We start from the raw sequence: 12,731 nt of genomic DNA, 5'->3' as shown, positions 1-12,731 counted from the left end.
CTCTACTCCCAGAGATGTAATGTTCTCTCCTTCCTCCCTCTACTCCCTCTCTCATTCCTCCCTCTACTCCCTCTCTCATTCCTCCCTCTCCTCCCTCTACTCCCTCTCTCCTTCCTCCCTCTACTCCCTCTCTCATTCCTCCCTCTACTCCCTCTCTCATTCCTCCCTCTACTCCCTCTCTCATTCCTCCCTCTACTCCCTCTCTCATTCCTCCCTCTACTCCCTCTCTCATTCCTCCCTCTCCCTCTCTCCTTCCTCCCTCTACTCCCTCTCTCCTTCCTCCCTCTACTCCCTCTCTCATTCCTCCCTCTACTCCCTCTCTCATTCCTCCCTCTACTCCCTCTCTCATTCCTCCCTCTACTCCCTCTCTCATTCCTCCTCTCTCCCTCATTCCTCCCTCTACTCCCTCTCTCATTCCTCCCTCTACTCCCTCTCTCATTCCTCCCTCTACTCCCTCTCTCATTTCCTCCCTCCTCCCTCTCTCATTCCTCCCTCTACTCCCTCTCTCATTCCTCCCTCTACTCCCTCTCTCATTCCTCCTCTACTCCCTCTCTCATTCCTCCCTCTCCTCTACTCCCTCTCTCATTCCTCCCTCTACTCCCTCTCTCATTCCTCCTCTACTCCCCTCTCTTCTCCTCTACTCCCTCTCTCCTTCCTCCCTCTACTCCCTCTCTCATTCCTCCCCTACTCCCTCTCTCATTCCTCCCTCTACTCCCTCTCTCATTCCTCCCTCCTCCCTCTACTCCCTCTCTCATTCCTCCTTCCTCCCTCTACTCCCTCTCTCATTCCTCCCTCTACTCCCTCTCTCCCTCTCTCCTTCCTCCCTCTACTCCCTCTCTCCTTCCTCCTCTCTCCCTCTACTCCCTCTCCTTCCTCCCTCTACTCCCTCTCTCATTCCTCCCTCTCCCTCTCCCCCATTCCTCCCTCCTCTCCTCCCTCCTCCCTCTCATTCCTCCCTCTACTCCCTCTCTCATTCCTCCCTCTACTCCCTCTCTCATTCTCCCTCTTCCTCTCTCATTCCCCTCTACTCCCTCTCTCATTCCTCCCTCTCTCCCTCTCTCATTCCTCCCTCTCCCCTCTCATTCCTCTCTTCCTCCCTCTCATTCCTCCCTCTACTCCCTCTCCCTCTCCTTCCTCCCTCTACTCCCTCTCTCATTCCTCCCTCTACTCCCTCTCTCTTCCTCCCTCTACTCCCTCTCTCATTCCTCCCTCTACTCCCTCTCTCATTCCTCCCTCTACTCCCTCTCTCATTCCTCCCTCTACTCCCTCTCTCATTCCTCCCTCTACTCCCTCTCTCATTCCTCCCTCTACTCCCTCTCTCATTCCTCCCTCTCTCCCTCCTCCCTCTACTCCCTCTCTCATTCCTTCCTCCCTCTCTCATTCCTCCCTCTACTCCCTCTCTCATTCCTCCCTCTACTCCCTCTCTCATTCCTCCCTCTCTCATTCCTCCCTCTACTCCCTCTCTCATTCCTCCCTCTACTCCCTCTCTCCTTCCTCCCTCTCTCCTTCCTCCCTCTCTCCTTCCTCCCTCTCTCCTTCCTTCCTCCCTTTCTCCAGGTTTTGAACCGGGTGTTGGCGTGCGTGTCGACGGCCAAGCAGGTGTTGTTCTCTGAGCCGGTGTTGACGGCGGGGAACGAGTGTGTGTGTGTCCTGCTGGTGAGCTTGGAGCCGTCCGCACAGCTGACCGACGCCGTCATCACCTACGGTCTGGACCAGCTGGATGCCTGCCGGGCCTGTGGCCCAGAGTACAGCCTGGCCGTCCTCAGCCTCATCACGTTGGTAAGAACTGGCTCTAATACTAGTTTGCATACAGCTGAGGACTGTTTTTATGCGGCCGGGGACTGTTTTTATGCGGCCGGGGACTGTTTTTTTATGCGGCCGGGGACTGTTTTTTTATGCGGCCGGGGACTGTTTTTGCGGCCGGGACTGGTTTATACGGCCGGGACTGTTTTTTTTTTATACGGCCGGGGGTTTTTAATACGGCCGGGACTGTTTTTAATGCGGCCGGGACTGTTTTTTTATTCGGCCGGGGACTGGTTTTATACGGCCGGGGACTGTGTTTATACGGCCGGGGACTGTGTTTACACGGCCGGGGACTGTGTTTACACGGCCGGGGACTGTGTTTACACGGCCGGGGACTGTGTTTACACGGCCGGGGACTGTGTTTATACGGCCGGGGACTGTGTTTACACGGCCGGGGACTGTGTTTATACGGCCGGGGACTGTGTTTATACGGCCGGGGACTGGTTTTATACGGCCGGGGACTGGTTTTTACGGGGACTGGTTTTATACGGCCGGGGACTGGTTTTATACGGCCGGGGACTGGACTACGGCCGGGGACTGGTTTTATACGGCCGGGGACTGTGTTTACACGGCCGGGGACTGGTTTTATATACGGCCGGGGACTGTGTTTACACGGCCGGGGACTGGTTTTATGCGACCGGGGACTGGTTTTTACGGCCGGGGACTGTTTTACGGCCGGGGACTGTTTTATGCGGCCGGGGGACTGGTTTATATACGGCCGGGACTGTTTTTAATACGGCTGGGACTGTGTTTTTACGGCCGGGGACTGTTCCACGGCCGGGGAATACGGCCGGGGACTGGTTTTATGCGGCCGGGGACTGTTTTTACGGCCGGGACTGTTTTTATGCGGCCGGGGACTGTTTTTATACGGCCGGGGACTGTTTTTATACGGCCGGGGACTGTTTTTATACGGCCGGGGACTGTTTTTATACGGCCGGGGACTGGTTTTTATGCGGCCGGGGACTGGTTTTTATACGGCCGGGGACTGTTTTTATACGGCCGGGGACTGGTTTTTTTATACGGCCGGGGACTGGTTTTATACGGCCGGGGACTGGTTTTATACGGCCGGGGACTGGTTTTATATACGGCCGGGGACTGGTTTTATACGGCCGGGGACTGTTTTTTAATACGGCCGGGGACTGGTTTTGTGAGCGGAAACTTGAATGTTGCGTCCAATATATGCCTACATTCTGAAAAATGTTGACAATTTTATGCATGTCTGCCCTAAAGCAGAGAACTGGTTGGTCATTCAGCGTGTTGCCTCTCCTCTTAATAATAATAATGATAATATTGATTATCTGCTCCTAATGGTCTCTCCTCTCTCTCTCTCTCTCTCTCTGTGTGTTGTAGATTGTGGACCAGATCAACACTAAGCTCCCAGCGTGGTTTGTGGAGAAGCTGCTGGCTCCGACATCACAGCTCCTGGAGCTACGCTTCAACAGGGACAGAGAGGTGGGTGTGTTTGTCAGGGATGTGACAAATGGAAACACGTTCTTGACTTTTAAACTGCCGTTAAAACGATAAGAAAAATGTGTAGAATTGTGACCTATGGGGCCAATGAAGTTCCATCTACCACAGACATAGGCTGAATGCCAAACCCAACACTTGGGCCCCTAAGCCCTTTATCTAGTGGCCACTTGCTGTTGTGTTCGATTAGTGATCATTTGAGTCTGCAAGAGTTTTGCCCCAAAGGAGCAATGAGACGATGCACACTAATGTTACAGAGATGTAATGTTAGCTAGCTAAGGATGTTGGGCTCTGATAACAGATGTAATGTTAGCTAAGGATGTTGGGCTCTGATAACAGATGTAATGTTAGCTAGCTAAGGATGTTGGGCTCTGATAAACACAGAGATGTAATGTTAGCTAGCTAAGGATGTTGGGCTCTGATAACAGATGTAATGTTAGCTAGCTAAGGATGTTGGGCTCTGATAACAGATGTAATGTTAGCTAGCTGAGGATGTTGGGCTCTGATAACAGATGTAATGTTAGCTAGCTGAGGATGTTGGGCTCTGATAACAGATGTAATGTTAGCTAGCTGAGGATGTTGGGCTCTGATAACAGATGTAATGTTAGCTAGCTAAGGATGTTGGGCTCTGATAACAGATGTAATGTTAGCTAGCTAAGGATGTTGGGCTCTGATAAACAGATGTAATGTTAGCTAGCTAAGGATGTTGGGCTCTGATAAACACAGATGTAATGTTAGCTAGCTAAGGATGTTGGGCTCTGATAAACACAGAGATGTAATGTTAGCTAGCTAAGGATGTTGGGCTCTGATAAACACAGAGATGTAATGTTAGCTAGCTAAGGATGTTGGGCTCTGATAAACACAGAGATGTAATGTTAGCTAAGGATGTTGGGCTCTGATAACAGATGTAATGTTAGCTAGCTAAGGATGTTGGGCTCTAATAAACAGATGTAATGTTAGCTAAGGATGTTGGGCTCTGATCAACACAGATGTAATGTTAGCTAGCTAAGGATGTTGGGCTCTGATAAACACAGCTAGGATAAACAGATGCTGATAAACTGATAAAACAATGTAATGTTAGCTAGCTAAGGATGTTGGGCTCTGATAACAGATGTAATGTTAGCTAGCTAAGGATGTTGGGCTCTGATAACAGATGTAATGTTAGCTAGCTAAGGATGTTGGGCTCTGATAACAGATGTAATGTTAGCTAGCTGAGGATGTTGGGCTCTGATAACAGATGTAATGTTAGCTAGCTGAGGATGTTGGGCTCTGATAACAGATGTAATGTTAGCTAGCTAAGGATGTTGGGCTCTGATAACACTAGCTAGCTAAGGATGTTGGGCTCTGATGTAATGTTAGCTAGCTAAGGATGTTGGGCTCTGATAACAGATGTAATGTTAGCTAGCTAGCTAAGGATGTTGGGCTCTGATAAACACAGGTGTAATGTTAGCTAGCTAAGGATGTTGGGCTCTGATAAACACAGATGTAATGTTAGCTAGCTAAGGATGTTGGGCTCTGATAAACACATAGATGTAATGTTAGCTAGCTAACGATGTTGGGCTCTAATAAACAGATGTAATGTTAGCTAGCTAAGGATGTTGGGCTCTGATAACAGATGTAATGTTAGCTAAGGATGTTGGGCTCTGATAAACACAGAGATGTATGGTTAGCTAAGGATGTTGGGCTCTGATAACATATGTAATGTTAGCTAGCTAAGGATGTTGGGCTCTGATAACAGATGTAATGTTAGCTAGCTAAGGATGTTGGGCTCTGATCAACACTGATGTAATGTTAGCTAGCTAAGGATGTTGGGCTCTGATAAACACTGATGTAATGTTAGCTAGCTAAGGATGTTGGGCTCTGATAAACACAGATGTAATGTTAGCTAGCTAAGGATGTTGGGCTCTGATAAACACAGATGTAATGTTAGCTAGCTAAGGATGTTGGGCTCTGATAAACTCTCCAGGTGATGTAATGTACCAGCTGTGTCTTCACTGACCCCCTCTGCTTCTCTCTGTCTCTGATCTAATGTTCGCTCTCTCTCGCTCCAGGTGATGTCAGCAGCCCTGGGTGTTTCTGTCTGTGTGTCTTCACTGACCCCTCTGCTCCCCAGGTGATGTCAGCAGCCCTGGGTGTGTACCAGTCTGTTTTGAGCCTGAAGAACATCCCCATTCTGGAAGCAGCGTATAAACTGGTTCTGGGAGAGATGGCCTGTGCCCTGTCCAGCCTTCTGGCCCCCCTGGGCCTCTCTCCGACCCCTGGTACCCCCTCCCCAACCCCTCCACCCTTTCCCGGCATCCAGCACCCTGTCTTCGCCCCCCTCACCCTCACCCCAGAGAGGGCAGAGTTCACCATCATCTTCAACCTGTCAGCCCTCACCACCATTGGCAACACCAAGAACTCACTCATAGGGGTATGTTGGATTACCACACACACACACACACACACACACACACACACACACACACACACACACACACACACACACACACACACACACACACACACATATATATTTCTGGCTCAAATACCGAGAACTCACTCATAGGGGTATGTTACGTAACACACACACTGCGCTACCATCAGCAACACCAAGTAACATGACTGAACTATAACTTAAAATGTACCTCTGGCTTGCCCCCCCTCTCCCCCCTTCTGCCTCTCCCTCTGCCCCCTCTCCCTCTGCCCCCTCTCCCTCTGCTCTACCTCTCCTCTGCTCTGCCCCCTCTCCCTCTGCCCCCTCTCCCTCTGCCCCCCTCTCCCTCTGCCCCCCCTCTCCCTCCCCCCCTCTCCCTCTGCCCCCTCTCCCTCTGCCCCCCTCTCCCTCTGCCCCCCTCCCTCTGCCCCCTCTCCCTCTGCCCCCTCTCTCCTCTGCCCCCTCTCTCTCCCTCTGCCCCCCTCTCCCTCTGCCCCCCCCCTCTCTCCCTCTGCCCCCCTCTCTCCTCCCCCCCTCTCTGCCTCTGCCCCCTCTCCCTCTGCCCCCTCTCCCTCTGCCCCCTCTCCTCTGCCCCCTCCTCTGCTCTGCCCCCTCTCCCTCTGCTCTGCCCCCTCTCCCTCTGCTCTGACCCCCCTCTCCCTCTGCTCTGACCCCCTCTCCCTCTGCTCTGACCCCCTCTCCCTCTGCCCTGCCCCTCTCCCTCTGCTCTGACCCCCTCCCTCCCTCTGCCCCCTCTCCCCCCTCTCCCTCTGCCCCCCTCCTCTGCTCTGACCTCCCTCTCCCTCTGCCCCCTCTCCCTCTGCCCCCTGCCCCCTCTCCTCTGCCCCCCCCCTCTCCCTCTGCCCTGCCCCCTCTCCCTCTGCCCTGCCCCCCCTCCCTCTGCCCTGCCCCCTCTCCCTCTGCTCTGTTATATACCCCCCCTCTCCTCTCTCTCTGACCCCCTCTCGCTCTGCCCCCCTCTCCCTCTGCCCCATCTGCCCTCTGCCCTCCTCCCTCTGCCCTCTGCCCTCCCCTCTGCCTCTCCCTCCCTCTGCCTCTCCCTCCCTCTGCCCCCCTCTCCCTCTGCCTCCCCCTCCCCTGCCCCCCTCTCTGTAGATGTGGGCTCTGTCTCCGACGGTGTTTGCGTTGTTGAGTCAGAACCTGATGTTGGTCCACTCTGACCTGGCCGTCTACCACCCTGCTGTACAATATGCTGTGTTATATACCCTGTACTCACACTGTACCAGGTAACACACACTACCACCCTGTACTCACACTGTACCAGGTAACACACACTACCACCCTGTACTCACACTGTACCAGGTAACACACACTACCACCCTGTACTCACACTGTACCAGGTAACACACACTACCACCCTGTACTCACACTGTACCAGGTAACACACACTACCACCCTGTACTCACACTGTACCAGGTAACACACACTACCACACCTGTACCTGTACAACTATGCAATATGCTGTGTTATATACCCTGTACTCACACTGTACCAGGTAACACACACTACCACCCTGTACTCACACTGTACCAGGTAACACACTACCACCCTGTACTCACACTGTACCAGGTAACACACACTACCACCCTGTACTCACACTGTACCAGGTAACACACACTACCACCGTGTACTCACACTGTACCAGGTAACACACACTACCACCCTGTACTCACACTGTACCAGGTAACACACACTACCACCCTGTACTCACACTGTACCAGGTAACACACACTACCACCCTGTACTCACACTGTACCAGGTAACACACACTACCACCCTGCTGTACAATATGCTGTGTTATATACCCTGTACTCACACTGTACCAGGTAACACACACTACCACCCTGTACTCACACTGTACCAGGTAACACACACTACCACCCTGTACTCACACTGTACCAGGTAACACACACTACCACCCTGTACTCACACTGTACCAGGTAACACACACTACCACCCTGCACTCACACTGTACCAGGTAACACACACTACCACCCTGTACTCACACTGTACCAGGTAACACACACTACCACCCTGTACTCACACTGTACCAGGTAACACACACTACCACCCTGTACTCACACTGTACCAGGTAACACACACTACCACCCTGCACTCACACTGTACCAGGTAACACACACTACCACCCTGTACTCACACTGTACCAGGTAACACACACTACCACCCTGTACTCACACTGTACCAGGTAACACACACTACCACCCTGCTGTACAATATGCTGTGTTATATACCCTGTACTCACACTGTACCAGGTAACACACACTACCACCCTGCTGTACAATATGCTGTGTTATATACCCTGTACTCACACTGTACCAGGTAACACACTACCACCCTGTACTCACACTGTACCAGGTAACACACACTACCACCCTGTACTCACACTGTACCAGGTAACACACACTACCCACTCACACTGTACTCACACTGTACCAGGTAACACACTACCACCCTGTACTCACACTGTACCAGGTAACACACACTACCACCCTGTACTCACACTGTACCAGGTAACACACACTACCACCCTGTACTCACACTGTACCAGGTAACACACACTACCACCCTGCACTCACACTGTACCAGGTAACACACACTACCACCCTGTACTCACACTGTACCACAAAACTTCAATCTTTTTTAAACAGTTCACCACATTCCGTTGTCTTCTCTTTCCATCTTCTCTCTCTCTCTCCCTCTGTTTTTCAGACATGATCACTTCATCTCGTCCAGCCTGTCCTCCTCCTCCCCTTCTCTCTTTGACGGGGCGGTCATCAGCACGGTAACCACGGCAACCAGGAAACACTTCAGCACCCTGCTGTCCCTGCTGGGAGCCCTGCTGAGGAAGGAGCAGCTCTACACTGAGGCCAGGTACACGCGCTATACATGACACACACACACACACACACACACACACACACACACACACACACACACACACACACACACAGGTGTAGTTGAACGATAACTGTGGGTGGAATTAATTGTCATCAAAAGGAGACTTTATTACATTTCATTACAATCCAACTTGTATTATTTAATTAGTGCAGTAATGGAGCTTGTCAGCGACCCTGGATGTTACGAGACGCAGCATTTTATAGCAAAGTTCATCCTCCGGGATGTTCATGACAAACAACAGATGTATGGAATGGGTCACGAGGTTGATTCATATATAAAATATACTAATAATTCACAAACAACAGACTGTATCTATGTAGAGCATGGCGCTTGTAACGCCAGGGTAGTGGGTTAGGATCCCCGGGACCACCCATACTGTAAAATGCACACATGACTGTAAGTCAGGCTTTGGATAAAAGCGTCTCAAATGGCATATATTATTATATTCTGGCATATATTATTATATGTAAAGACTGTCCTTATTGTGTAGAGACCAGGTTCTGGCCCCCAACTCCATACTGGAGCCGTGTCCCCCTGGGGGCCTTATCTTTCAATCTGGAGCCGTGTCCCCTTCTCTCTTTGACGGGGCGGTCATCCACACGGTAACCACGGCAACGATAGACAGGTCTGCTTCCCCTGGGGGACCCCAACTCCGTACTGGAGCCGTGTCCCCCTGGGGGACCCCGACTCCATACTGGAGCCATGTCCCCCTGGGGGACCCCCCAACTCCGTACTGGAGCCGTGTCCCCCCCCAGTACAGAAACATTACCTCAGGCTCTGGAATGTGGTATCACCCAAAGACATGATCCATCTCCTGTCAGTGTTAAATCTCCCAGAGGCCCATCCTCCGTAGAACACACACAGTTTTCTCAGAACCCTCTGTTCTGTTGCATAAAACAACCTTTTGGTGCCATGACCGTATTATAACACAATCTTGTCATTTCTCCACCATATAACCTAACCTAGTGTGTGTGTGTCTGCTCCAAACAGGAAGCTGTTGTTGACGTGGTCTCTGGAGATGTGCCTGATGATGAAGAGGTCTGATACCTACACCCCTCTCTTCTCCCTGCCCTCCTTCCACAAGTTCTGCAAGGGTCTGTTCCACAACGGTAAATACTGTCTGTTCCTCAACGGTAAATACTGTTTATCTATAGAGAGGGTCTGTTCCACAACGGTAAATACTGTTTATCTATAGAGAGGGTCTGTTCCACAACGGTAAATACTGTTTAACTATAGAGAGGGTCTGTTCCACAACGGTAAATACTGTTTATCTATAGAGAGGGTCTGTTCCACAACGGTAAATACTGTTTAACTATAGAGAGGGTCTGTTCCACAACGGTAAATACTGTTTATCTATAGAGAGGGTCTGTTCCACAACGGTAAATACTGTTTAACTATAGAGAGGGTCTGTTCCACAACGGTAAATACTGTTTATCTATAGAGAGGGTCTGTTCCACAACGGTAAATACTGTTTAACTATAGAGAGGGTCTGTTCCACAACGGTAAATACTGTTTAACTATAGAGAGGGTCTGTTCCACAACGGTAAATACTGTTTAACTATAGAGAGGGTCTGTTCCACAACGGTAAATACTGTTTAACTATAGAGAGGGTCTGTTCCACAACGGTAAATACTGTTTATCTATAGAGAGGGTCTGTTCCACAACGGTAAATACTGTTTATCTATAGAGAGGGTCTGTTCCACAACGGTAAATACTGTTTATCTATAGAGAGGGTCTGTTCCACAACGGTAAATACTGTTTATCTATAGAGAGGGTCTGTTCCACAACGGTAAATACTGTTTAACTATAGAGAGGGTCTGTTCCACAACGGTAAATACTGTTTATCTATAGAGAGGGTCTGTTCCACAACGGTAAATACTGTTTATCTATAGAGAGGGTCTGTTCCACAACGGTAAATACTGTTTATCTATAGAGAGGGTCTGTTCCACAACGGTAAATACTGTTTATCTATAGAGAGGGTCTGTTCCACAACGGTAAATACTGTTTATCTATAGAGAGGGTCTGTTCCACAACGGTAAATACTGTTTATCTATAGAGAGGGTCTGTTCCACAACGGTAAATACTGTTTATCTATAGAGAGGGTCTGTTCCACAACGGTAAATACTGTTTAATCTATAGAGAGGGTCTGTTCCACAACGGTAAATACTGTTTATCTATAGAGAGGGTCTGTTCCACAACGGTAAATACTGTTTATCTATAGAGAGGGTCTGTTCCACAACGGTAAATACTGTTTATCTATAGAGAGGGTCTGTTCCACAACGGTAAATACTGTTTATCTATAGAGAGGGTCTGTTCCACAACGGTAAATACTGTTTATCTATAGAGAGGGTCTGTTCCACAACGGTAAATACTGTTTAACTATAGAGAGGGTCTGTTCCACAACGGTAAATACTGTTTATCTATAGAGAGGGTCTGTTCCACAACGGTAAATACTGTTTATCTATAGAGAGGGTCTGTTCCACAACGGTAAATACTGTTTATCTATAGAGAGGGTCTGTTCCACAACGGTAAATACTGTTTATCTATAGAGAGGGTCTGTTCCACAACGGTAAATACTGTTTATCTATAGAGAGGGTCTGTTCCACAACGGTAAATACTGTTTATCTATAGAGAGGGTCTGTTCCACAACGGTAAATACTGTTTAACTATAGAGAGGGTCTGTTCCACAACGGTAAATACTGTTTAATTATAGAGAGGGTCTGTTCCACAACGGTAAATACTGTTTATCTATAGAGAGGGTCTGTTCCACAATGGGAAATACTGTTTAATTATAGAGGGTAATAATCACAATTCTTTACTAAGGGGTTGTAAAAATCAGGTAACTTAAATTCCCAGGTGTTCCAGAAATTCTAGATGAAATATTCCTCTTGATTCTGGGGAATCTTCCAACCAGGATTTTCAGAACCTGATTCCTGCAGTGTGTGTGTGTGTGTGTGTGTGTGTGTGTGTGTGTGTGTGTGTGTGTGTGTGTGTGTGTGTGTGTGTGTGTGTGTGTGTGTGTGTGTGTGTGTTGACTCTCTGTTGGTCTGCAGCCCTGAATGAGGACCCAGTCATCTGCCTACAGACCTGCAACAGCCTTCAGGTCATCTCCTCCTCACTCAACACAGAGCTGCTGCAGAGGTAACGCACACACACACACACACACCTAAAACAACCCCTTACACACACACACACACACTAAACAACCCCTTCTACACACACCTAAAACAACCCCTTACACACACACACACAAAACAACCCCTTACACCACACACACACTAAACAACCCCTTCTACACACACTAAACAACCCCTTCTACACACACACACACACACACACACTAAACAACCCCTTCTACACACACACACACACTAAACAACCCCTTTACACACACACACACACACACACACACACACACACACACACACTAAACAACCCCTTCTACACACACACACACACTAAACAACCCCTTCTACACACACACACACACTAAACAACCCCTTCTACACACACACACACACACACACACACACACAAACAAAACAACCCTTCTACACACACACACACACACACAAAACAACCCCTTCTACACACACACACACACACACACTAAAACAACCCCTTCTACACACACACACACACACCTAAAACAACCCTTCTACACACACACACACACACACACACAAAACAACCCCTTCTACACACACACACACACACACAAAACAACCCCTTCTACACACAAACAACCCCTTCTACACACACACACACACTAAACAACCCTTCTACACACACACACACACTAAACAACCCCTTCTACACACACACACACACTAAACAACCCTTCTACACACACACACACACACACACACACTAAAACAACCCCTTCACACACACACACACACACACAAAACAACCCCTTCTACACACACACACACACACACACACACTAAACAACCCCTTCTACACACACACACACACACACACACACTAAACAACCCCCTTCTACACACTAAACAACACACACACACACACTAAACAACCCTTCTACACACACACACACACTAAACAACCCCTTCTACACACACACACACACACAAAACAACCC

The 12,731-nt window shown here is 49.4% G+C and overlaps 1 pseudogene; it reads left to right on the top strand.

Moving 5' to 3' along the window:
• The window catches only part of LOC127930364 (serine/threonine-protein kinase SMG1-like), a 104,805-nt pseudogene that overhangs the window by 23,841 nt on the left and 68,233 nt on the right, over positions 1-12,731 (top strand).

The sequence above is a fragment of the Oncorhynchus keta genome, chromosome 5 (genome assembly GCF_023373465.1).
Source record: "Oncorhynchus keta strain PuntledgeMale-10-30-2019 chromosome 5, Oket_V2, whole genome shotgun sequence".
Lineage (NCBI taxonomy): Eukaryota > Metazoa > Chordata > Actinopteri > Salmoniformes > Salmonidae > Oncorhynchus > Oncorhynchus keta.
This window is presented reverse-complemented; position numbering and strand designations above follow the sequence as displayed.